Consider the following 23,021-nt stretch of genomic DNA (forward strand, 5'->3'; position numbering starts at 1 on the left):
CGGTGCTGTCATTTCCCTGCACTACGAGTTCTCCCACAAGCGTCGACAGGACTTGAAGATACATTACTGAGGGCCGACTACCTGTCATAACTTTTTTTAAATCATTGGTCTATGGTAAAGAGGGCAAAACGCTTGTCTAGGACAGGTTATGGCCGTGTTTTGGGCTGAACTCGTTAAAGCTATGGATGACGTCTGGTTAAAAATGGTCTGGATGTAAGTACGTGCAGCGAAACTCTAATAATTTCACCGACATTTTTTGCCTTCCAGATCGCAGCGGTTTTTAGAGCTGCGGAACACAGTTCGGTCGTTCTAGACATGTGTTTCGAGCTCTGCACGAAACGACCCACTGACTACAAGCGAGCGCGCCCTAGCAGGCGAGCAAAATAGCGGCCACTTTAGTGCAACAACTCGGCTAACATTGAATTTTCGATACCTTGTGAGGAGCAAAGCCGCATCGCATATGAAGCATTCCTTATTTTTTCAACTTTTGGTCAACACGCCAGCTGGATTAAAGCAAACTGTTCCTTTAGAAAACCTATTAAATGGCCACTGCAGGCCCATGCATACACCTTCACAAGGTGAGCTATGAGTATATTAGAAAAAAACACTGGTTGTGCACCTTGTGGCACGTGCTGTCTTCGCTTCTTCATATCTTTCAAAAGCACATATATAACCAGGATACTCAAGCCCACCTTCACCAGATTCTTGCACCTCAATTTCTTCTCACCGGTGCTGTGCGCGGTGACGCATACGTCCCATACATGTCCCAGACTACCTAGTAAGCGCCCAGGGCTGCCGCTGTCATGGGCTGCTCAGTGGCTGGTCCATCTGCAGGAAGAAAAACCGGGTTTACATTGGCACAACGGACAATCCCAATGAACACTAAATTCTCTTGGACGTCCCATGGACGTCCAAGCCGTCCACAGGGCGTCCATGGAAGTTTCAGTGCTCATTGAGAACTGCATTTGGTGTTAACAATTTCTGTCTGGTAAAGCGAATCCATGAGAATGAAAGCTGAAGGCTACTGGAAACTATGAAACTAACTGGGCAGTCATTTCAGAGGCCAAAACCATGCGTGTCGGAGTTCGTAGTTTAGGGCTAGCCACTGAGAGCGAAGGAACGAGACCTCGCAGAGGCCTCAATAGCAGATCTGCCATAAGCAAGTCCATACGTTATGATACGACATACTCACTTCAACGATAAATTCCCTGAGGAGGAGAAAGCGCTGACAAAGAGCAAATATACCGTAACAAGGCACCGGTTTCCAAAACTTCACTTGGTTTCAAGATCGAAGAAAGGCGAATTCTTTACCTGGAACCCCTGAAAAGAAAAAAAAATCGGAGGATTGCGCAATAAATACTACAACTCTAAGTTTCACGGAAGCGCTACAACGAAAACTATCACAAAAAAAGTACATTATCTGTGGAAGGTGACATGATGCGACCAGGGACTAGTTTTGCGGGAGGTGCATTGTGTTTTATGCCAGATCTATGGCTCCAGGTTACATTAAGACGCTTGGAATCTGGGGCCGCTTCTACCATCTCTGCTTGCCACTATCTCCTGTGCTGTTCAGTTCATGCCAACCTGCCGAGATTTCTGCAACGCATGCCAAGCTAATAGCTACGATGTCTAGCTCGTTTTAAGGCTTCCTGCTCTGCACAAGAGGACATGGAATTTTTCCTAGGCTTACAGACAAGCAGTTTTTAGGGTTTTTTATCTATAAACATTCATAATTGCTTCTAGAGTCTTAAGTCGCAGAAGCAAGACTCTGGCGCCCCCGTCTATACCTCAGTAAAGTAAAGGATGGACACAATCAATGGAGCCCTGCGTTCATTTCAGCCACTGTTATAACATTTAGATACCAGCCACTGCTTATTACCTACTGTCGCAAATCTTGACTCGAATAAGCTTGCACTCAAGTAGTAGAAGTTTTCCATTTTGGAAGGATGGATCCCCAAAGAGCTGGAACAAATTACGCTCATGCTTTGCTGCCTAAATTTAGGACGCGAAAAAAATTCATTGCTACACGCGAATTTGTTCTTGAATGCAAAAGCACAAAAAAGGCGTCCTCTTTGCCTTTCCCCCACTCGCTCCCTGATATGCGTCTTCGAGAGCTTAAGTAGACAACAAAACGGACAGACAATGCAGGCAAATCCAGCCCCGCCAAAACACCTTAGCCTCAGATCCCCACACAAAATTAGTCAATCGCGGTACTCAAGCTAAACAAATCACTAATGCGACATGTGTTGCATCGGAATAAGGAAAGAGCTGGACGTCGGAAGAACTCACCTGGTTATAATAGTGTGGCAAATGCTACAGGACTCGCTGCCGCCGGAAAGTCGGCCATTACGCGGTGCAGGTATGCCACACGACCCAATGGAAATCGACCGCGGGATCAGCTCCGTGATGCTGACGCCTGCATCATTATGCAGAGATTCAAAATGCACGGCCCATTACGACCAACTCCAGAGTGTGCGTTAAATATAAGCAGTGCTTCCTTCCTTATCAATGCTTGTCAGGTTATCTGCGCTTTCCGATGGGAGCCATTGGGCATGCACCTATTGGGCAGGAAGGTGGAAGCTAACGATTGGTCGCTCGGGAAGAGCAACGTGTCCCGCACAGGCCCATCGCTAGCAGCACCTTCCATTGCAGGGCAGTGGAGCATCGCTTAATGGCTTTACCACTGCGCCAGAGGAGTATGAGGACTCCCACTGATGTATGAATACAATGAGGAGAATGACCTTCTGCATATATGGGAACTAAACCATTTGTCTTTTCGCATTTTACTCTTAAGGCGGTGCTTCATTGTCCACACCATTCTTGTCTTATCTCTTCAGCTCCTCTTTAGTTCAAGCCTACTAAGGATGAGCTAGAAGCTCGGGCGTGCCGCTAGCTGCATCGTTGGGTTGCGCTGAAAGGCGGCTCAGGGCAGACTACGCAAAACGGCTCTCGCCGTGAAAATACGGGTATTGGAGGCAACCTCTTCAGACGGAAGTTTGACAAAGCGCATTTAGTTGCTTCGGTCTTACCGCTGGGGTAGTCACTGCAAGGAAAACCTTCCGTCCCTCGCCCCCCCCCCCCCCCCTTTTATGAGGTTTCGAGCAGTTTAATTGAAGCTTTTGAAGTTTGCGGCCTGATACATGTCACATTCAGCAAGGATCAATGAATTAGCAGAAGACGGTAATCAAGAATTTCTCAAAGCAGCCAATCTGGATAACTCATTTACCGGATGAGCACGTATCATTAAAGCCCCTCTAGAACATGTTTCCCGTGAACTTCTAAAGCGATACCCCTCTTGGACCTTGACTGTGGTTTACCGCGGGCTGCGCTCCGGTTTACGAATAGAAGATGGGGAAATTCATGCATAGCCGCAATAGGCATTAATCAAGCATATGTTCTGAAGGCACCCCTGCTTTTGTTTTTCTGGTTTGCCATATAAATAATAACGCCCGGCGGGGCCGCGTTTCGAAGGTGTCGAAACGGAAAAGGCGTCCGAGTGCACTGCGATGTCAATGCACGCTAAAGATCTCGAAGTGGTCGTAATTATTTCGGAGCCCCTCCACTACCGCAAATCTTTCTTCTTTCACTTCCACCTTCCTCCCTTCTTTTACGGTGCAGTTCGATTATCCAACGATGCTAGAGACAATTATTGCGGCATTTGGTGTCCTCGGAAACCATTTAAAAAAAAATTCCATTTTAAATGTCAGTCTCAGAAATGTTTCGCATGCGCAGTTGTAAGAGTGTGAAAGAAGTAGTTGCGTTCATTCTAGAAGGATACTGAAGGCTTCAGAGAAACTTTCTACCACGATTTCAAAAAGCGTTTGCCACCATGAACATAGAAGAACAAGAAAATATACAACTAGTATAAGCATTAAATGAAATGCGAACTGCACGAAATAAAAATCTTAGCAGAAAGAGCCGGAATACTTCAGCAGTTACTCAAAATTTGATGGCGCAAATAGGTCTTAAAAGAATTGTGAACAGAGCTTGGTACAGCTGCTCACCAGCAGCTATTTTTGTTACCCTTCTCGAGATTGTTTTCGTGCTTTCTTTGACGATAATGGTAGCGGTGACCGGTATTAATGAATTTCGATGCAATCTGTTACGTGCAATAGGGTGAGGCCGAAGTTCGGCGTGTAAAAAAAAAAACACTTTTTGAGAGTTGGTTTTGAGGAAAGAAAATGACACAGTAACTGTCTCATATTCGGGTGGACACCCAAACCACGCGATAAGGGAAGGTACAACGGAGGGAATGAAAGAAGAAAGGAAGAAAGAGGTGCCCTAGTGGAGGTCCACCGAACTATTTCGACCACCTGGAGATCTTTAACGTTCTCTGCCACCGCGCAGCCTATGGGCGCCTTATGCGTTTCGCCTCCACCGAAACGCAGCCGCCCTGTCGGGTTCGAACCCGGGTACTTCGACTTAATAGCCGAGTGCTCTAACCACTGACTATGAACATTTTCATCTACCTTACGCAGACAACGAATCCCTTCTTAACCAAGTAAACCATGAGCTTTTTCATCCACCTTACAGAGACAACGAATACCTTCTTAACCACGTAAACCATGCAGTACGCACACAGTTTCTGTGTTTGCCAAGAAAGACTGAGGTATTTACCTGTGAGCTTGACTCTCGATCCTCGTCAGGTGCTGTCGTCAGTTGTTTCCGTGACAGCGAAGTAACTGCGTCCTTTAGCCACTCCTGCGGATGTGTTGGAAATTCAGAAGCTGGTTAGAAAATGCGGCGAGTTTATTTTCCTGTATCATGAGGAGCGTAACACTAAAAAAAGGCGGGAACCTAGTCAGTGTTGTTCAGAGATGTCAGTGATGGCAGACCCAGTACTCTCCAAGTGTCCTCTTATAGAAAATTGGAATTTTGGTGGAAGCGAAATTCTAGAGGCCCGTGTACTGTGCGATGTCAGTACACGTTAAAGAACCCCAGGTGGTTTAAATTTCCGGAGCCCTTCACTACGGCGTCCCTAATAACCTGGCTAGTAGTTTAGAGCGATTTGATGGTTATCACATTTCTTCCGGCTGAAATGGACCAAGAAATTCTTTTCTGACGTGACGGTCACTTAGTCCACAAGAAACATCAGGTGCCGGATAGAAGAATCCTTCGGCTAGCTGAGCTCAGGTATTCGCTGCAGCGTTCATGCGAACATACCTGTATCAGAGAAGTTTATTCTCGGTAGGATAAGCCTCAAATGATCCCCTTCAAGTAGCGGTAGACGATGTACCTTGGGCAGTCAGGAAAGGGCAGACCCAGTACTCTCCAAGTGTCCTCTTATGGAAAATTCGAATTTCGGAGGAAGCGAAATTCTAGAGGCCTATGTACTGTGCGATGTGAGTACACGTTAAAAAACCCCAGGCGGATGAAATTTCCGGAGCCCTTCACTACGGCGTCCCTTATAGCCTGAGGCACTAAATCAATAAACCATAAACGGTTTTGAGGAAAGGAATTCAGTATGTGCTTCACATCTCGGTAGACACCGGAAACACGCCGTAAGGGAAGGGGCAAAGGATGAAGTTAAAGAAGAAAGGAAGAAAGAGCTGCCGTAGCGGAGGGCTTCGCAACGTGACCTGGCATCGCACAGCACGGGTACTTCTTCGCGTTTCGCCTTCAACAAAACGTGGCCGCCTGGCCGGGTTCGAACCCGGGAACGCCGGCTCAACAGCAGAGCGTCCTAACCACTCAGCCACCACGGCGGTGTAAAACACATGTCCTTTACGGTCTGCGCCAAGTGACGCCTACTTTCCAACGGCTTGCCTGTATTTAAAAATAACGTGCTCGGGAATGAAGTGCACTGAAAATTGCATCAGTGCTGGGAACAGCCAAAATTAATTTTACTAACTCTACGCTATGAGTGCTTACGGTTTACACTGAAGTGAAGATAAGTATGTGTCCTGTGTGTCGGATTTAAAGGAGGCTAAAGCTTCTACGAAAATAACGCCAAATTATATGGAAACGACGTTTCCTTACTCTTTTCTTGAACAAATACCGATTTCGGCACCTGCGCTCAGTGGGAGCTTCAAGAAATGGACCTAGATGTCGTATTTTTCCTCTCCGTTTCATTTGTTTCTCCTTTTACCATTGCCAGCTACCCTTTATGACGCCACGGTTCGCAGCAGTGATGCAATATCGTACAAAAAAAAAATATTCTTACTATAAAAAGCCCCTTGCAATCACTCACCTCAGGCACTGTGGTTTGCGCAAGGTCGCAAGACGCCGTAGATCCGCGCGACCCCTCCAACTCTTCTAACAATTTCATTTTCCAGATAAAAAAGTTTGCTGTGGCTTAGCTTGGTTAAGCCCGGTAATTGCGAAAGCAATATCCGTACGTACGCCGTGGTACAGCTGGTAGTGTAGCTGGTGGTGGTGCTTGTGGTTAGACTTGTAATGATGCATCGGTTATATAATCCAATCCAAACCAATCCAATCCCATGCAATCCAATCCAAAGCATTCCAATCCAATCCACTCCACTGCAATCCAATCCACTTCACTGTAATCTAATCTAATGTAATCTAATCTAATGTAATCTAATATAATGTAATGAAATCTAATCTAATCTAATGTAATGTAATCCAATCCAATCAATTCCAATCCAATCCAATGCAATGCAATCCAATGTAATATAATGTAATCTAACCCAATCCAATCCAGTCCAGTCCTATCCACTCCGATCCAATCTAATGTAACCCAATCTAATCCAATCTAATATAATCAAGGTAAAATGAAGGTCAATGGTGGTCACCGCCGCGGCACAATGGTGGTCTCCGGCCGCGGCACGCAACGGCGTGAAAGTGCTAGTAGTATTGCTTTCGCAATAATATCCGTACGTACAACATGGTACAGCTGGTAGCGTAGCTGGTGGTGGTGCTTGTGGTTAGACTTGTGGTGATGCATCGGTTATACAATCCAATCCAATCCAATTCAAACCAATCAAATCCCATGCAATCCAATCCAATCTATTCCAATCCAATCCACTCCACTCTAATAATGTAATCTAATATAATGTAATGTAATCTAATCTAATGTAATCTATTGTAATGTAATCAAATCCAGTCAAATCCAATCGAATCCAATGCAATCCAATTCAATCCACTACGATCCAATCCAATCCACTCCTATCCAATCCAATGCAATCCAATGTAATCTAATATAGTCTAATGTAATGTAATGTAATCTAATCTAATCTAATCCAATCCAGTCCATCCTATCCATCCAATCCAATCTAATGTAATCCAATCTAATCCAATCTAATGCAATCAAGGTGAAATGAAGGTCAATGGTGGTCACCGCCGCGGCACGATGGTGGTCACCGGCCGCGGCACGCAACGCCGTGAAAGTGCAAGTAGTATTGCTTTCGCATTAAAATCTTTCATTCTCTCTTCATCGGGCGGCTTACGCATCCACCGAGTAAGCTCAATGGTCAGGACACTCGTTTGCACTGTTGTAATACGGGGGTGGACTTCTGGACATGGCTGAAAAATGCGAAACGCATCCGTGTCTGAGGGATGTCTTCGAGTGCAAAAAACCGCAGGTGAAGAAAATTATTGCCCAATGGTTGACGGAGGCTTCTTTATAATCCACTCACGGCTTCATCCCTTCCTAACCGAGATGTGGGCAATAGCCACTTAATTCCCTAAAAAAAAAGCGGTGTTCAAAGGTATTGCCGATGGGCAAGGCGTCGCGCCGACTGGTGATGGCGTTCCGTGGACTCCCTAGCGGCGCTGCAACACGCTGTCGCGTTCCACTCCTCAAGGCGAAGATTAAGCGCCGTCCAATTTTTTTTTGTAGGTAAAGTGCGATTGAGGTGTCCACTGAACCAGGGAGCGATTTATTGCCTTTCGTTTCCTAAAAATTATGTGCAACGTTCTCAACGCCAATAACACAGTGAACGCCGACGACCCATTCTGTGCCGCGTTTATGCCACGTTACCCGGAAAGAGGGCTTCACTCATCTCTCGACTTTTGGCCGAGAATGCAGCTAGAAGTGCTACAAATGATGTCAGGGCACGTTGTTTCCCCAGGTGGTCCAAATTATTAGTAAACGCCCCACTACTGCGTATATTTCTCTCTTTTCTCTTGAACTAAGATGTGAGACAGTTACTATACATTTATTTTCTTCAAAAATCCACTAATTCCGCGGGCGTGTTGCATGTTACGACATTTGGTGAACATCCGAACCGCACTGTTAGAGTAGGGAGGAAGGTGGGATCTCAGAGAGAGGAAGAGGTGCTGCAGTGGAGGGCTCCGGAATTATTTCCACGACCTGATATCGCGCAGCACACGGGAGCCCTTTCGTTTCGCCTCCATCGAAACGCAGTTGCCGCGGTCACATTCGAACCCGTAACTATGGCTCAGAAGCCGAGCCACCACGGCGAATGGCTGTGGAAATTTGTTGCAAACTTCCACCAGCACCAATTGCTCCAGGAATATTCGAGACAAAGAGAATCTGGCGAAGTTCATAAGCAGTTGTTTTCCTTAGGGCACAAATCTGCGCGTATGGGCAAAGTTCCAAAAAGGAGTTACAAGAGTTTCTAACACTTGTATTTGCCGCAGCGTATGGAGCAGGTGCCGCGTTTCCAAAAATTGACGCGATGTAGAGAATATTCCATAAGTCCAGGTAATGAGCAAAATTAAAGATGCAGACATGATAAAGCAAATAGAGGGTTTATGGGGGCTTAACGTCCCAAAGCGACTCAGGCTATGAGGGACGCCGTAGTCGAGGGCTCTGGAAATTTTGACCACCTCGGGTTCCTTAACGTGCACTGACACTGCACAATACACGGACCTCTGGTAGTTCGCCTCTATCGAAATTCGACTGCCGCGTCCAGGACCGAACTCCGCGTCTTTTGAGTCAGAAGTCGAGAAGTTCGGACAAGAAACCAGAAGCAAACAGAGAACCAATAGTTTTTGTCCTAATATTCGCTTTCATGTGCTCTCGTATTCCCATTGTGATCATCAATTTAGGAGCCCGATACCAGCTATGCCGGCTATGCGTTTTAACGATGTCGAAATTGTACTAACATCGGCGTCGCTCGTTTCCTGACGGCCATGTTCCGGTTGTTTCACTGGTTCTTTCACATGGATGTAAATTCCTTCTTCCTAAAAGTGTAAAAGGAAAGGCCTGAAAAGCTTCGGCGACACTCGAAGAATCTTTCGCGCCCCCATAAGGCCTGGCGACACTGCGTTCGAAAGCACATTCAATCATTTCCACTGTCAAAGTGCTAAGTTTTTTTTATATTTTTAAGGCACTCGTCGACTGAACGGTTCTGAGTACCAGGCCTATTCGCGGATGCTAATACGCGAAGATGCAATGGCTCTCAGGTGAACAGGATGGTGAGGAGGTCAGTCGTCGCCACCATGAACGCATCGAACTGAGGAAGCCGACGCGCTCTGTGATAGTCGGAAACTCTCGAAGAAGTAGTACATCGGTAGGATGCACGTGGCATACAGTAAACCGCACCAGCAACGAGCGGCTGCCCTCTCGTTATGTGACGAGAAGCTCTTAAATGCACAACGTGCATCGACGAAGCTAGCTCCGACGCACGTCCAGCGCTACGACACCTATATGCACTGCGCAGAGAGCGCTTTGACCGCCGAGGAAAACAAGAAAATGTGGTAGTATCTAATGATGGCTTGAAGACCAGTTACCGGGCAAACTATTCTGCCGCAAACTTCCAATGAGATGTCCTAAAAAGGCTTAGAACTACCTGCCCACCATCGCTGTTCCGGAACATGCTATGTCTTTGTGCTGTTAAGAAGGCACTGTAGACCTCACCATGCACGATGACGTCTGCTCCAGCGCCCAGGCAGATGCCGTGGAAAGCTTCTGCTGAGTCGATATCACTCCACATAATTGTGAAAAGTCATCCAGGTTTTGCCGGCGCATTCAAGCAGTCGCTTTTGTGCATTCCGAGACGCTTCACCTGCGACATGACCCGAACACAATGGCGTCTCTTCTTGGATTGATATCGCAAGCCCGTCTGATTCCGTGGACTGCCACGTTAGCAGTCGTGCTCAAGTGGTCACGTGCTCACGTACACTCCATCTCTCTCTCTCTCTCTCTCTCTCAGCTGTTTCGTGGCCTCTCTCGCATTCGCTTCCGTGGTTACAGCGAGAACACAGGCAGAAATTCTCATTGGTGCAGAGCAGCGGAGCAAATTGGTTTAAGAAAAAGGAAGCTCGCAGTAGCAGCCTCACTTCTGGGTGGGCACCTGAACCGTACCGTGACTGAGGGAAGGAAAGTAGGAGCGACAAAAGAAAGCGAAAAAAGGTGCCGCAGTGCAGGGCTCCGGAATAATTTCGGCCACCTCGGAATCTAACGCGCACTGATATCAACTGAGCACACTGACGCTTTGCGTTCGTTGTTGTTAGTGGCTATTTATTCCTAATAAAAAATTGCCGACAATTACCTTACTTTTTAATGCGAAATTTGACAGAAGCTCATCAGCTGACTAAGCTTTTGATAGATTGAAGCAAAAAATTCGAGCATGACATGTATGTACAATTATAGACAACTTATTTTTCACACATATTCCTCCTTCAAAAAACACTCCACTAACAGGTCTTGATTGCCATGAAGGAGGCTTTGTGGTCAGAGAAATAGATGCTTATATGCTCGACTTGCTGCACCAATGCCTGGTTCTTAAAGACGAGGTCTGTGCAAGATGTCACAGGCGTGGGAGGCGTTACGGGCGAGAGGAAAGGGATGTTCTCCCGTATATTGGCAAAAAATGCCTGTTTGTCTTTATATGTACTACATTAAAGTCCTCACCCACCCTGCCACTCTGGCAGGTGGCAGTTAATGGTTGATCGCGAGTGTTCGCTCACCATTGTCGGCTCTAACGCATGCAGCGCTAGAGCCGCTCTCATCACCCCACATGCCTATAAGCGCGATTCAGGCGTCCGCTGACCAGGGAGCCAGTTATGCGAACTTCCTTTCCTTAAAATAATTACAATGTAAAACCTTGTCAACGCCAACGCCAATGAATGTAATGAACACCGGCTGCCTATGGCTTCAGCGCCGCGTTTCTAGCACAAGGCTCTCGATGCCTGCAGCCCATATATATCTCTCTCTTCACCCCGAGTACCTGTAAGCGCGATTCAGCCTTCCACTGACTCAGGGAGCCTGTTATGCGCATTTCTTTTCTTTAAAATGGTCGTAGTGTAAAACGTTGTCAACGCTAACGACAATGAATACAACGAACGCCGAAGGACTATGGCTTCAGCGCCGCGTTTCTGGCACAGTGTTGTCAGTGCCTGCTGCCCACATATCTCTCTCATCACCCACGCACTTATAAGCACGATTCAGGCATCCACTCAATTTTGCTCCCATTGGATTTGGCAAGTTCATCGGCATCTGTGGACACCAATTTCATCTAGGTGGGCCCACTTTTACAAATTTTAGAGCGGTTTTTCCTACCCGCCTCCGGCGCCGACGCTAAGCCTAACAGCTGCGCCGGCGTTCGGCTGCAAGGGAGCCGCTTTCGGCAAGATGGCAGAAACGCTTCTGCAACGCGGCTATGACCCGGACGCCATGTCTTGGTCGACCGTTCCCGTCACTGTGGAACCCAAATCGGCGCCCGCGGACCCGATCCGCAATGCATCTCTCCTCCGTCTACTTGAGCGCCGCTCCAGACGAGAGACCAAGGTAGAGGCGAACGCCACGCCAACCATCGGCAAGGCTGCTGCTACCCGCCAAGCTGGCCGCAAACCCGTGACCAAATGGAGGCCCAAGCCTCTACCAAAATTCAACCAAGACGACTTTGTCATCGTCATCAAGCCCCGGAAATCACTGGCCATCCGGGACGCCTTTGAATACGGCGAACTCGGTGCAGCGTTCGGCGCTTTCCTCGGGGCGCCTAACGCGGCCGAGTTGAGCCTCCTCCAATGCAAGGAGCAAAATTTGATCCTAGCTACCACCCGGAACGCTCACGTCGCAGACCGTCTGCTAGGCGAGTTTTCCATCAAATCAACCAAAGGAGATGTGCCTCTCGCCGGCCATCTGAAAGAACATCAAGAGGACGTCTGCTATGGGGTCATTACGGTGGCCAATCAAGAGACGTCTGAGTCTCTCCAACCTTGCGTGCAGTGGAGGAGCGGCACTTTACTAGATATCCGCAAGTTCGGCTCCTCAAACAAGGCCAGGCTTACATTTGCCGGCACGGTGAGGCCTCGATACGTGCACTACAACTCCGAGATTGCCACAGTGCAGCCATATTTCCGCACTATTCCGGCCTGCAGCTTGTGTGGAACTGTCGGCCATCGGGTGGACTCTTGCCCCAACCCAACCCAAGACACGTGTGGCCTGTGTGGACAGCAGCCACCCGTAAAAGAGGGGGTGCGGACCCCTCACGAGTGTCAGCCAAAATGTGCGGTTTGTGGTGGTGGCCATGCCACGAACTCGCGGGACTGCACTGCAAAATATCGCCATACCAAGCCAGCCGCCCCTAAGAGCGGGAAATCCAGCGGGACGGGCAGGCAGCCACGTCACCCAAGCAGCATCGGCAGCGATGCTTCAAAACGGCAGACGCCTACCAGCGGGAAGGACGCCAAGAGCTGTCAAGTGCCACCAACGCCCCCACACGGCGGCCAGGAGAAGCAAGCCCGCTCCCAAGACAACAATGGCGCGACCGGCTCCTGGGCCAACGCCGTCAAAAATGGCAAACAGGTGAGCGGTTCAGGCAGGGTTGCCTCCTCCTCCCACCTCCTCTCCCCTCCCCCTCGCTCGGCGGCTGACGCTGAGCTCCACAACATTGTAGCTTCTCTCCGGGCACAAAACGAGATGCTACTTGCCAAAATTGAAGCCTTAGAGGCTAAAACAACTCCCCCTCCCCCTAGTAACTCCGACACGGACGCTATGGAGAGCGAGACGGCGGCGACGCCGGCTCTGGAACCTTCCCTTGCCGAACTCGAAGCCCGTCTAAATTCCAAATTTGACTCCCTGTTGGAGACAGCGATGGAACGCCTCATCGCTAGAGCCATGGAGGCTATCCCCTCTATGATCGCTCAACACGTCGCGACTAACACCCGCCTTTCTCGCAGAGCCGGTCCTCTTAAGGACGTATCTGGTCGGCCCTCCAGATTGTCCCGCCGAGTAAATGACCTTGACGATGACGAAGACAGCTGCCCCCCTCTAGGTGCTGAGCTTCAGCCCCTAGTATCTGGCTCGGGGGCAGCCTCACTTCCACCTCTCACCTCTAAATCTGAGCATGGCGGGACACCCCCGGTGTAGGCGCTCCCCCCTTTCCAAATCGGCTTCCCCTATTACGATTACTCAGTGGAACTGTCGGGGGCTCCGGTCCCGTTCCAAGCGGGCCGACCTCCGACTTTTACTTTCAACCTTTGAGCATTTGCCAGCCGTGGTTGCCCTCCAAGAGCCAGGGAAAGGCGCCGCACTAACAAATTATACGACGTTCCAGCAGGACCCCTCGTCTTGTCTATTAGTCCATAGAAATTATACAGCCAACCAGGTCGACTTAGACATACAACTTGAATACTCATATGTAATGGTGACCCTCCTCCCACTGCGCAAGCAGGATGCACCGCTACACATACTCAATGTATACTGCAATCCGAAATTTCCGAATGTATCATTCGCGGACCTCTTTAGCCGCGCGCTGAGAGTTGCGGGTCGGAACCCCCTCCTGATTGTGGGCGATTTCAACGCTCCCGCTCGGATGTGGGGTTACTGTCGTGAAGAGAAGCGGGGACGCAAGTTGGCGGAGCTTGCGTCAACGCTGGGCCTCACTCTTCACACTGACCCAGTCCACCCAACTCGTATCGGCAACTCCGTGACTAGGGATACCTGTCCGGACTTGACCTTCACCCGCAACATTCAGTATGCAGACTGGGTCAACACCGAGGAAACCCTCGGCAGCGACCACTGCCTCCTGAACACAATGATTAGGACCCATCCTTTCGCACGACCAACAACGCAAGCCCGACTCCCAGATTGGACCAAGTTCAGGCAAAATTATAACACTACCACACCCATACATGAGCAAGGCTACCAGTCTTGGTCACAACATTTGGTCTCTTGCCTTCGCTCCTCCGAAACTCAAATTCAACTCTCAGAGGTGGTCTCGGATGTGGACAACCACCTGCTCCACCTCTGGGAGGCCCGGCATTGCCTCGTCCGTCGGTGGCGCCGGCAAAAGCACAACCGAAAACTTAAAGCTCGCATCGCCGAGCTCACTCAACGAGCGGCTGAGTATGCGGCCCAACTCGCCGACTCCAACTGGGTTGTCCGATGCAATACGGCCGCGCGGCAAATGTCCAGCCGGAACACGTGGCGGCTCTTTCGCGCCCTAATTGAAACAACGCAAACACGCATGGAAACTCAAAAACACCTCCAAAGAGCAATACACAGCTTTCAGGGCAACACAACTCAATTGGCGCACAAGCTCCGGGACCAGTACTTATGCACCACACAGGACCCCCGCGGGCCGGCGTACTCTTATGCAGGTTCTGAGAACGTTGAGCTGGATCAACCGTTCCAGATCCACGACCTGAGGGCGGCCCTGGCAAAAATGAAACGCGGCACCGCTCCGGGTCGGGACAAAATTACAGTCAAATTGTTAGCCAACCTCCCCGACCTGGCATACCTGTCTTTATTGAATTACATTAACTGAATCTGGCTTGGGGAAGTGCCACTCCCCATCGAGTGGAAGACCGCCCTGGTCACCTTCATTCCTAAAGCTGGCAAGGCCATCAACACGGACAACCTCCGCCCCATCTCTCTGACTTCCTGTGTGGGCAAACTCATGGAGACGATGGTACGTGACAGGTTGTCCGAGTTCATGGAATCCAAACACCTTTTCGCAGACACCATGTTCGGGTTTCGCCCACAAAGATCTGCACAGGATGTCCTGCTACAACTAAATCGGGATGTCCTCGACCCCGTCGAATGCCCTCACAATGACAAGGTCGTACTCGCCTTGGATTTGAAGGGTGCATTCGACAACGTTACCCACGAGATCATTCTCACCCACCTCTCTCAAACTAACTGCGGCAAAAACGCCTTTCAATACATTCGGAAATTTTTAACCGACAGACAATCTTACATTCGAGTCCAGGATAAAGAACATGGCCCTTTTCATTTAGGAACCAGGGGTACACCCCAGGGCGCGGTGCTGTCTCCCCTGTTGTTCAATTTGGCTATGATGCGCCTACCGGCCCAGCTGGGCGCTGTCGCCGGTGTGCAGCATGCGCTGTACGCCGATGACATCACCCTGTGGGCTACACAGGGTTCCCTTGGAGACATTGAGGCCAACCTGCAGGAGGCGGCGACCATAGTGGACCGTTATGCTCGCCGCTGCGGCCTCCAATGCTCCACCCAAAAGTCTGAATTTGTGCACATACGCCCCTCACCAAAGTGCACAGCCAAAATTTCATTGTCTCTTGAGACAGGTCCAATTCCTGAAAATATCGAAGTCCGGGTACTGGGGCTCTTCATACATCAAAACAGACGGTCAGAAACAACATTGGCCAAACTCCGTCAGGTGGGGGACCAGGTGGGCCGCTTGGTCCGCCGGGTTTCTAACAAGCGCGGGGGGTTACGATGTAAGGACGCCTTGCGGCTGGCGCATGCATTTGTAACCAGCCGAATTCTATATTCGACTCCATACCTCCAGCTGCGGAAGCAAGACGAGGATTCACTCGAAGTCATCCTCCGCAAAATTATTAAGCGAGCTCTGGGCCTCCCCGTGAACACCTCCAACAAGCGCCTCTTGGGGCTGGGCATGGTGAACACATTTAGGGAGCTCCGGGAAGCCCACTTGACCAACCAATACACACGTCTCTCAAAGACATCGTCGGGTCGCCGCCTGCTTGCCCGACTGCACATCCAACACACCACTCTTATGGAAGAGCGCGTACGTATTCCATCCCAGTGGAGATGCGCCCTCCACGTGCGCCCTCTTCCCGCGAACATGAACCGTGAAGACCATAATGGCCGGCGCCTGGCGCGGGCGGAAGCCCTGGCCCGCCACTATGGATCGAAACCCGGCGTATTCTACGTGGATGCCTCCGGCCCCCACCACGGGGGATGGTACACGGCCGCAGTCATCCACCAATCCAAAACAGTGAACGGCCTTACTTTCCGAGCCCGTGACATAACACACGCGGAGGAGGTCGCCATTGCGTTGGCTGCATCTGATTCCAATTCAAAAACAATTATTTCCGACTCGCGAGGGGCATGTCGGAACGTCGAGCAGGGCTGGGTACCATATCTAGCCTACCGCATTCTCCAAAACAGCGTCTACACCGGGACCCCGCGCACCGGCGTATCGTTTGGGCTCCTGCTCACATGGGCCTTGAGGGAAATGAGGCAGCTGACGCCGCCGCCCGCGCGCTCTCTCACCGGACATTCCCCTCCGACCCCGACGATCAGGAACTCGAATTCACTCCCGCTTACTCCTTTAAAGATATTGTTTTACATTATCAATCTGGCCATGGTCTTTATCCCCGCCCGTGTAAAGGTCTCTCAAAGGCGGAGGAGCGGCTTTTGCTTCGCCTGTATACCAATACTTTGCTGTGCCCGGCAGCTCTCAAACACTTCGACCCTTCTTTCTCGGGCAGCTGTCCGCACTGTGCGGAGAAGTCTTCGGACATTTACCACATGGTGTGGGCCTGCCCCTCCAACCCTGCTATCCCCCCTCACCCCAACCCAACCCGGGAGGACTGGGAGGCGACCCTGTTCGGCTGCTCTGACCTGCAGGCCCAATGGGCCTTGGTCGCGCGAGCCCGGGCGGCGGCCGACGCCACTGGGGTCCCGAACTAGGGACCTCCACCTAGTACTTGTAAGGGCTGGCCCCCTCTGGGTCAGCTCATGCAATACCTCCAGTAGTGCATGTGTAAATAAATGTTTTCCACCACCACCACCAGGCATCCACTGACCCAGGAAGCGTTATCCGCACTTCCTTTCCTTAAAATGGCACAATGTTGTCAATTCCAACGCATGCAGCACACATCTGTCACTACCGCCACGTACCTTAAAGCACGATTGAGGTGTCCACTCTTTCAAGAGGGCAGTCATGCGCCTTTTCTTTGCTTTCCAAGCTTCCGCTCCATGGGCTTCGCAGCTTAAAGCTTGACTAAGGTGTCAAATGCTGGTTACAACGGACAACGGCAACGGCGACTGCGACGCCGCGAAACGCAGAAACGGATTCCGAAGAGATGTGCTCTAAAGGTGCCGTAGTGCAGGGCTACGGAATAATTTCGACCTGCACTTCCATCAACTGAGCACACAGGTGCTTTGCGTTCGTTGTTGTAAGTGGCTGCTTATTAATAAAAATAAAAATGGAAAGAAAAGATGTTGCTAGACGCCACATGTGCGATCGAAACCTGAAGCATCTGAGCTGTGGCTTGGGCGAATAAAATGACAGGGAGAGGGGAAAGAAAGAGGTGATCGAAAGAAGAAAGGATAAGGGCAGGGTGGCAATATACGATATGTGTGCAAATACACGATGTTTCGCCTGCAGCGAAATGCGGCCTTTGAGGCTGCGCCCGAACTCTGTTGATTATTACGAAAGCAATACTGCGCTAGGTTTTGAGCCTTCAGCGTCGTCCCGGCGGCTCCACGTTTGACCATTAGCTTGACCTCTGTTGTGACGTCACGCCAGACGGAGGGGAAACTGGTAAACGAGTCTAATAAATGATTATAACTACCCTTAATAAACTGCTGCTGAGCACACTCACGTACAATTAAACAGCTGGAAGAACTAAAACAATGAAGGTGCCTTGCTAGTTAGTTACTGTCTTGCTGTCCAGAGATGAGTAATATTTTACTAAAACTTGCTTGCATTGATTCTTTGCTATCTAACCGAAAATAACGAGCAAATGTTTCTTCTCGTTATTTTCTTCATTTCTGTTAGTGCCTCTTAATTGTGGCGCACAAAAGTAAGGCAGAAAATATCCAGCACTCTACAGACACAACGTGAGATGGTAACAACACGAGTGGTTGTGACATTCCCAGCTGCGCTAGTCTTGAGAAATGAGCTGCGACTAGTTCGCCACGCTCCCCGGCTCTGCCACATGACCGGCTGTGTAAACTGTCGTCCAGGGACCCCTTACTACGCGCTCGTAAGCAGTGCACCGCTAGAATCTCGCGGTGGGTACTGCTAGGACCGAGGCAGACGTAATCACGCCACGCCAAGCTTCCAATAAGGCGGTGTACGTACCAGTATTCAATTAGGCAAAGCATGAGGAAACTCAGAACTCGGACTCCCCAGTGGCGCTTGCGTGCTTAGCCTGGGAAATGGTGGTGACTCCAATAATAACCCTCCCTTTTGGGGGCTATATCGCTGGGAAACACACTGAGTAGAATGCGGGCCTGTTTGCGTCGGTCAGGTTTCCATAATGGCCACTCCGTGAATGACTCGCATAAAGATCAGTCTCTCTCTGTTTCTATCTTGAAGGTGAAATGAATTTTATAGGTCCGCGGAATCGTTTCTCCTGGCAATAACTATGAAGCACGTCTCACGAAGATGTTCGCTTCACCTGCATTCTTCCGTGATTGCGCCCCTATAGCTGAGCTTGATCCCTGCAACATCGCACGCGACATTCTTAAGTATGAGATAGGGTAGCCTTAGTGGCGATTTTCACATTTTTTGCCCCCGTGACATGGCCAAAGAATACAGGCGCACGGTGCTTTTGTCTTGGCAGTAGAATGGAAGGGTGCACGTACACGATCAGAGATATGCTGAAAAAGCAAGGCGCACACTCATCAGAGCGTATTTGCTCACTAAGGTGTGATGATGGACTCTGCGAACGGCATGGTAGCCTCCAACTAGGTTTGCTTTATAAGTACGAGACCACGTCCGCTGCCACAACAATGAAATAGCTGGAAAAGAATAACGAGTTGGTATCGGTCCATAATGAAACAGCGTGAATAAAGACGGGGACCAAAGTAAAGACGGCACAATGAGAGCTGCCTCTTATCTAGCTTTATTTGAATTGAGTGCAGTTAATAAGGCATGAGGAAGAAAGGAAGAAAAGGAGGAGTGTGCAGTCATAGATAAGAAGCAATATACAATCCAATGAGCCCTCAGCTTGTGTCCAGGAATGCGAGCTCATTATCTGTAAAAATTTTGTGCCCTTGCTGATGGACATGCCCCGGTTTTTTGCGATATGGTATGATTCCACAACCTCCCGCGAGGTCTTATCCCTGTGTTTGTATAATACTATTGCTGTATTAAAGACAGAGCCTGACAATATGGAAATCGGCTCGTTGTGTCGTCTTTACTTTTGTCCCCGTTCTTATTCACGCTGTTCTTTCAAAATGGCTGGTGTTCAACGAGGCTTGAGCGTAGTTATCCGTGCGAAAGCTCTTTTAAGCCTGGTCTCCACTGTCTCAAATCAGATGTAAAGGTCAACGTCAGACCAAGTTCAGTTACCCAATGGTCATTGCCATCTGTTCTCGTGGTCATGCCACTGTAGCTTGGGCCATGACACCACGTAGTTAATTTCGGTTCAACCTTGTGAGGCACTGAAGGTCATTGTCGATGTGATGCCCACTCTCTCAAATGAAATGTCAAGCTCAAGGATCGAAATCAGGTACCCAATGGACATAGCCCCATGATCACATGGTCATACTACCACAGCATGGGCCAAGTCACCAAGCAGTTAAGTTTGGTTTTACCTTGTGAGCACTGAAGGTCATTGGCTCAACTACATCGAAATCGGAAGTTTTACCCCTAAGAATAGAGTTCGCTCTTGAATCAAGTTCATCGAATGGCCTGGATAAGTTGTTTGGCCTAAGCCGAAGCATAAGCACACAGTCCAGTAATGACTCTTGTGCAACCTTCGAATGTAAACGCCCATATCTGAATCTCCCTCGAGCGAATTTACTTCCGACAGGCGTCTTACCTGTTTCTCGCAGCTCAAATGAAACTTGAAGAGCATTCAAGTTTCGACATGTGTTAAGCCCTGTAAAAGGGCTGGCAACGGGGCAACAGCATCAAGCAGACGAGCTACGCGCATTGCAAACACGGCGACCGGCAACCTAGAAAATTTTCCGCGTACGCTCGGTGCTTGATTCTTCTCAGAAGCTGCTCTTTTCTTAAGCGTTGTTGTATACACACCGTCTAAGTTTTCTCTGCTACTCCGGCCCGTAAGCCGCGAACGAGAAAAAGGCGCGGTCTTTGCAGAGTGCGCCGTGTATTCCTGCCAACATCGTTACAGCCGAAATCTCTCTACAAAGCTGCAACCGCTATGCTGTCCCTCCTATGGTTTTCAAAGGTAGCTTCTTTTTCTTGCAACTTGTTCAACCCATCATTCAAACATCAGTGAGAAAAAAAAAAAGAAATTAAGAAATGATAAGGGTGCAAAGCTCATGATCCACTGCCGAGACTGCAAGTGTAAACATTGTTATAAAAATACAGTGATAATTGATCGAAACAGAGGCCAGGCAACACAAGAAATCATTGAAGCAAAAGTAATCTAAGTGTATAGAGACATGCGAGAGCAACACGCCCCTTTCGCTGCGAGCGAAGGAACAGGCATTTTTGGATGAAAGAAGCTGATTGTACGAAGCAACCTGTGACTGGACTGATTGCCAACTGTTTTATCAGCCCTGTATATAGTGAGCATCACTTCATGAATAAAATTCATTTGTCAGTTCAGCGCAGTGTCTATCCGTCTCCCTTTCCGTCTGCGTCCCACAACACTGATTTTCATAAAATCATAAATCATTTGCAAAAATAAAAGCCAGAAACCTGTTTGCAAAATGTGAGAATACTGCATCGTAGCATGTTGTTTCTAACATTAGGGCGGTTGCATTGCAGAGTGTAAATGAGGAACCCGTTCCTTAAAAGGCACTGAAGATATACAACGGCCTCCCTTAGGAGAGTTTTAGGCACTGAAGCTCCGTTCTTACTCTGTGCCTTGCGTGTAATGAATATGTAAGCGCTTCAACAACAGCTGCAGACTTCTGCAGCCATTTCTCTCCGGTCCTCATATCCCTGGGCTCTGTGTTCGCGATGGGGAATGCCAAGTGCGCGCTCGTAGCAAGTACCTTAACCCACCTGTGCTTCGTCGTCTTGTTATGCTCAACACCGTGGGAAGCCGGTAGGTGCTCAGTCGTAAATTTGGGCGGAGGATGTCCTCGGGCAAGAGCCTCTTGCTCAGTCCACGCAGGATTTTGGAACCTCGAGCGCCATCCGGGAGCGGAGTCCGAGGTAGCCTTTATGGTTATTGCGTTCTTGATCCCTTCATGTGAATTTATATTCGCAGTTTTTACGTCCGCGTACAAGACTTCAGCTTGCTCACTGTTTTACTGTAGTTCGCTCCGAAGAGGCTGCATGTGCAATAGAATGCTGAGCAAGATTTATGAGAGGTGTTTGCAAGTGTACGCCCTTACTCCGACCCATTAAGAGCCATTTTTTACTTAGTTTGAGGCAGAGAAAGAGTCTAGAACACTTGTGATTTCAGCAGGAACGGGATTACTGCAGAAGAAAAGTGTGTTTTGTCGCGAAGGGTCGCGCCTACGTAACTTGATTTAGCAATGTCTTCAGAGTGCTCAAAATGTCACATTTTACCCCGGTAGAAGTTCGAAATAATTGGAAATATTGAACCCGTTTATTATTGTTGATTGGTGTGCAGGAAATCTGGGGGAAGCGGCGGAGACGATTTGAAATGAAGAGAACACGCTGCATACGCAAGATCGAAATCTTAATAAGTGCTTCGGGCATCGTGCGCCGCAAAAGCAACTGGAACAAAATATGGAGAAGCCACATTCTCAGCGGATCCGATTTCCTATCGGACCACAGCTCATCTTCACTACAGGAAGCTAAAGTACTAATTTGAGACAGTGGTGTCCCAGGAGGAAAAGGAGTGGTAGAAAGCGTCTCAAAAGAAAAATATCGTTATTCATTGCAGTGCACTGAGAATAGTATAAGCAGCTGTACGCTGCATGCTCCAGGTTGTATTATGTGAAATTTCTTCGTAGACGACTAGGAAAATAGGGTAAATTTTTTATAGATGTGTGGTAAGCACCCTGGCCAATCTCCCAACGTGGGTATGTACCATTAAGCCTAAGAACATCGTCACCATCTAGGATGTCAGTGTATTACGCCGAAGGAAGGGTGTCGCTTGCCAGGAAACATTCGAGCTTTTGCATTGGTCGTAGGTGCGCTCGACGAAATTTGCTGTCTTCTTGAGCTTCTTCGTTCTGAAGAAATCCACTCGGCACAGTTCGCATGTAATAACGCAGGGACCAGCATCGCATTCACAAATCAGTAAAAAAAATCAGAAAAAAGCGCCCACACAATGAGTCCTGGCTTAACAATAGCGCCACCGTGGTAGCAACTTCAAACAATGCGACAAACCATTCCGTACTCTGGATTAAAATGCACAGGGAACAAGACTCTTCCATAGCACACTCCTCGTATCTTAGCTCTCGATAAAAAACTTAAAAAAGCTTCAAACCAGCTCCTCTCTCCAGAACTACTAATAAATCAACACTTTGCAAATTGTGAAGTATTTGGGCTCAGAGTTTACATTGCAGGCCGCGAGATCTGAGCATTTCGAATACTGTGAAATTCTCAGAAAGAAAGCAGTTTTATCGTTGTGGTCTATCTTGGTTAATGCAGCTTTTTGCGCCTTTATCGTGAAGACTTGTAACAAATTTTTCTACCTTAACTACTTGCTCGCTTAAGGTAAAACTGCGCATCGAGCTTGCGTACTGTGGTATATTTAGACTCGTAGCTAGTTTGTCAACGGTACTTCTTTGGTTCAACCGCGCGTGATGTAAACGCGCAATCGTCTGCGCCGAGATCACCGAACTGAAAGCCGCCAGCGTCGAGTTGCCTCCGAAAGGCGGCGGAGGGCTCGCGCACCTTCCAACGCTCGCGTCAGCGCCTTGCTACGATCAAAAGTTACCGTAATACTCAAGGTGCTTGAGCAGTTTCGTCCTAAACCATCCAGAGGTTCAGTCAGAAAAAAATGTATGAAGTCCTCGTGCTAGAAAAGCACAATACTGCACAGTAAACAATCCATCCTAAAGGCTAAACACG

At 49.0% G+C, this 23,021-nt stretch overlaps 1 long non-coding RNA gene across 1 annotated transcript; it reads right to left on the minus strand.

The window, feature by feature from the left end:
* Positions 1 to 718: 718 nt before the first annotated feature.
* LOC149346534 (uncharacterized) lies at positions 719 to 9,953 on the minus strand. The gene is made up of 4 exons (XR_016292092.1): positions 9,785 to 9,953; positions 4,618 to 4,701; positions 2,290 to 2,416; positions 719 to 828 (listed from the first exon to the last, which is right to left on the minus strand). It is a non-coding gene; the product is annotated as an uncharacterized LOC149346534 (long non-coding RNA).
* Positions 9,954 to 23,021: the final 13,068 nt, after the last annotated feature.

This window comes from Amblyomma mixtum, chromosome 4 (genome assembly GCF_055824585.1).
Source record: "Amblyomma mixtum isolate Tamu chromosome 4, ASM5582458v1, whole genome shotgun sequence".
NCBI lineage: Eukaryota > Metazoa > Arthropoda > Arachnida > Ixodida > Ixodidae > Amblyomma > Amblyomma mixtum.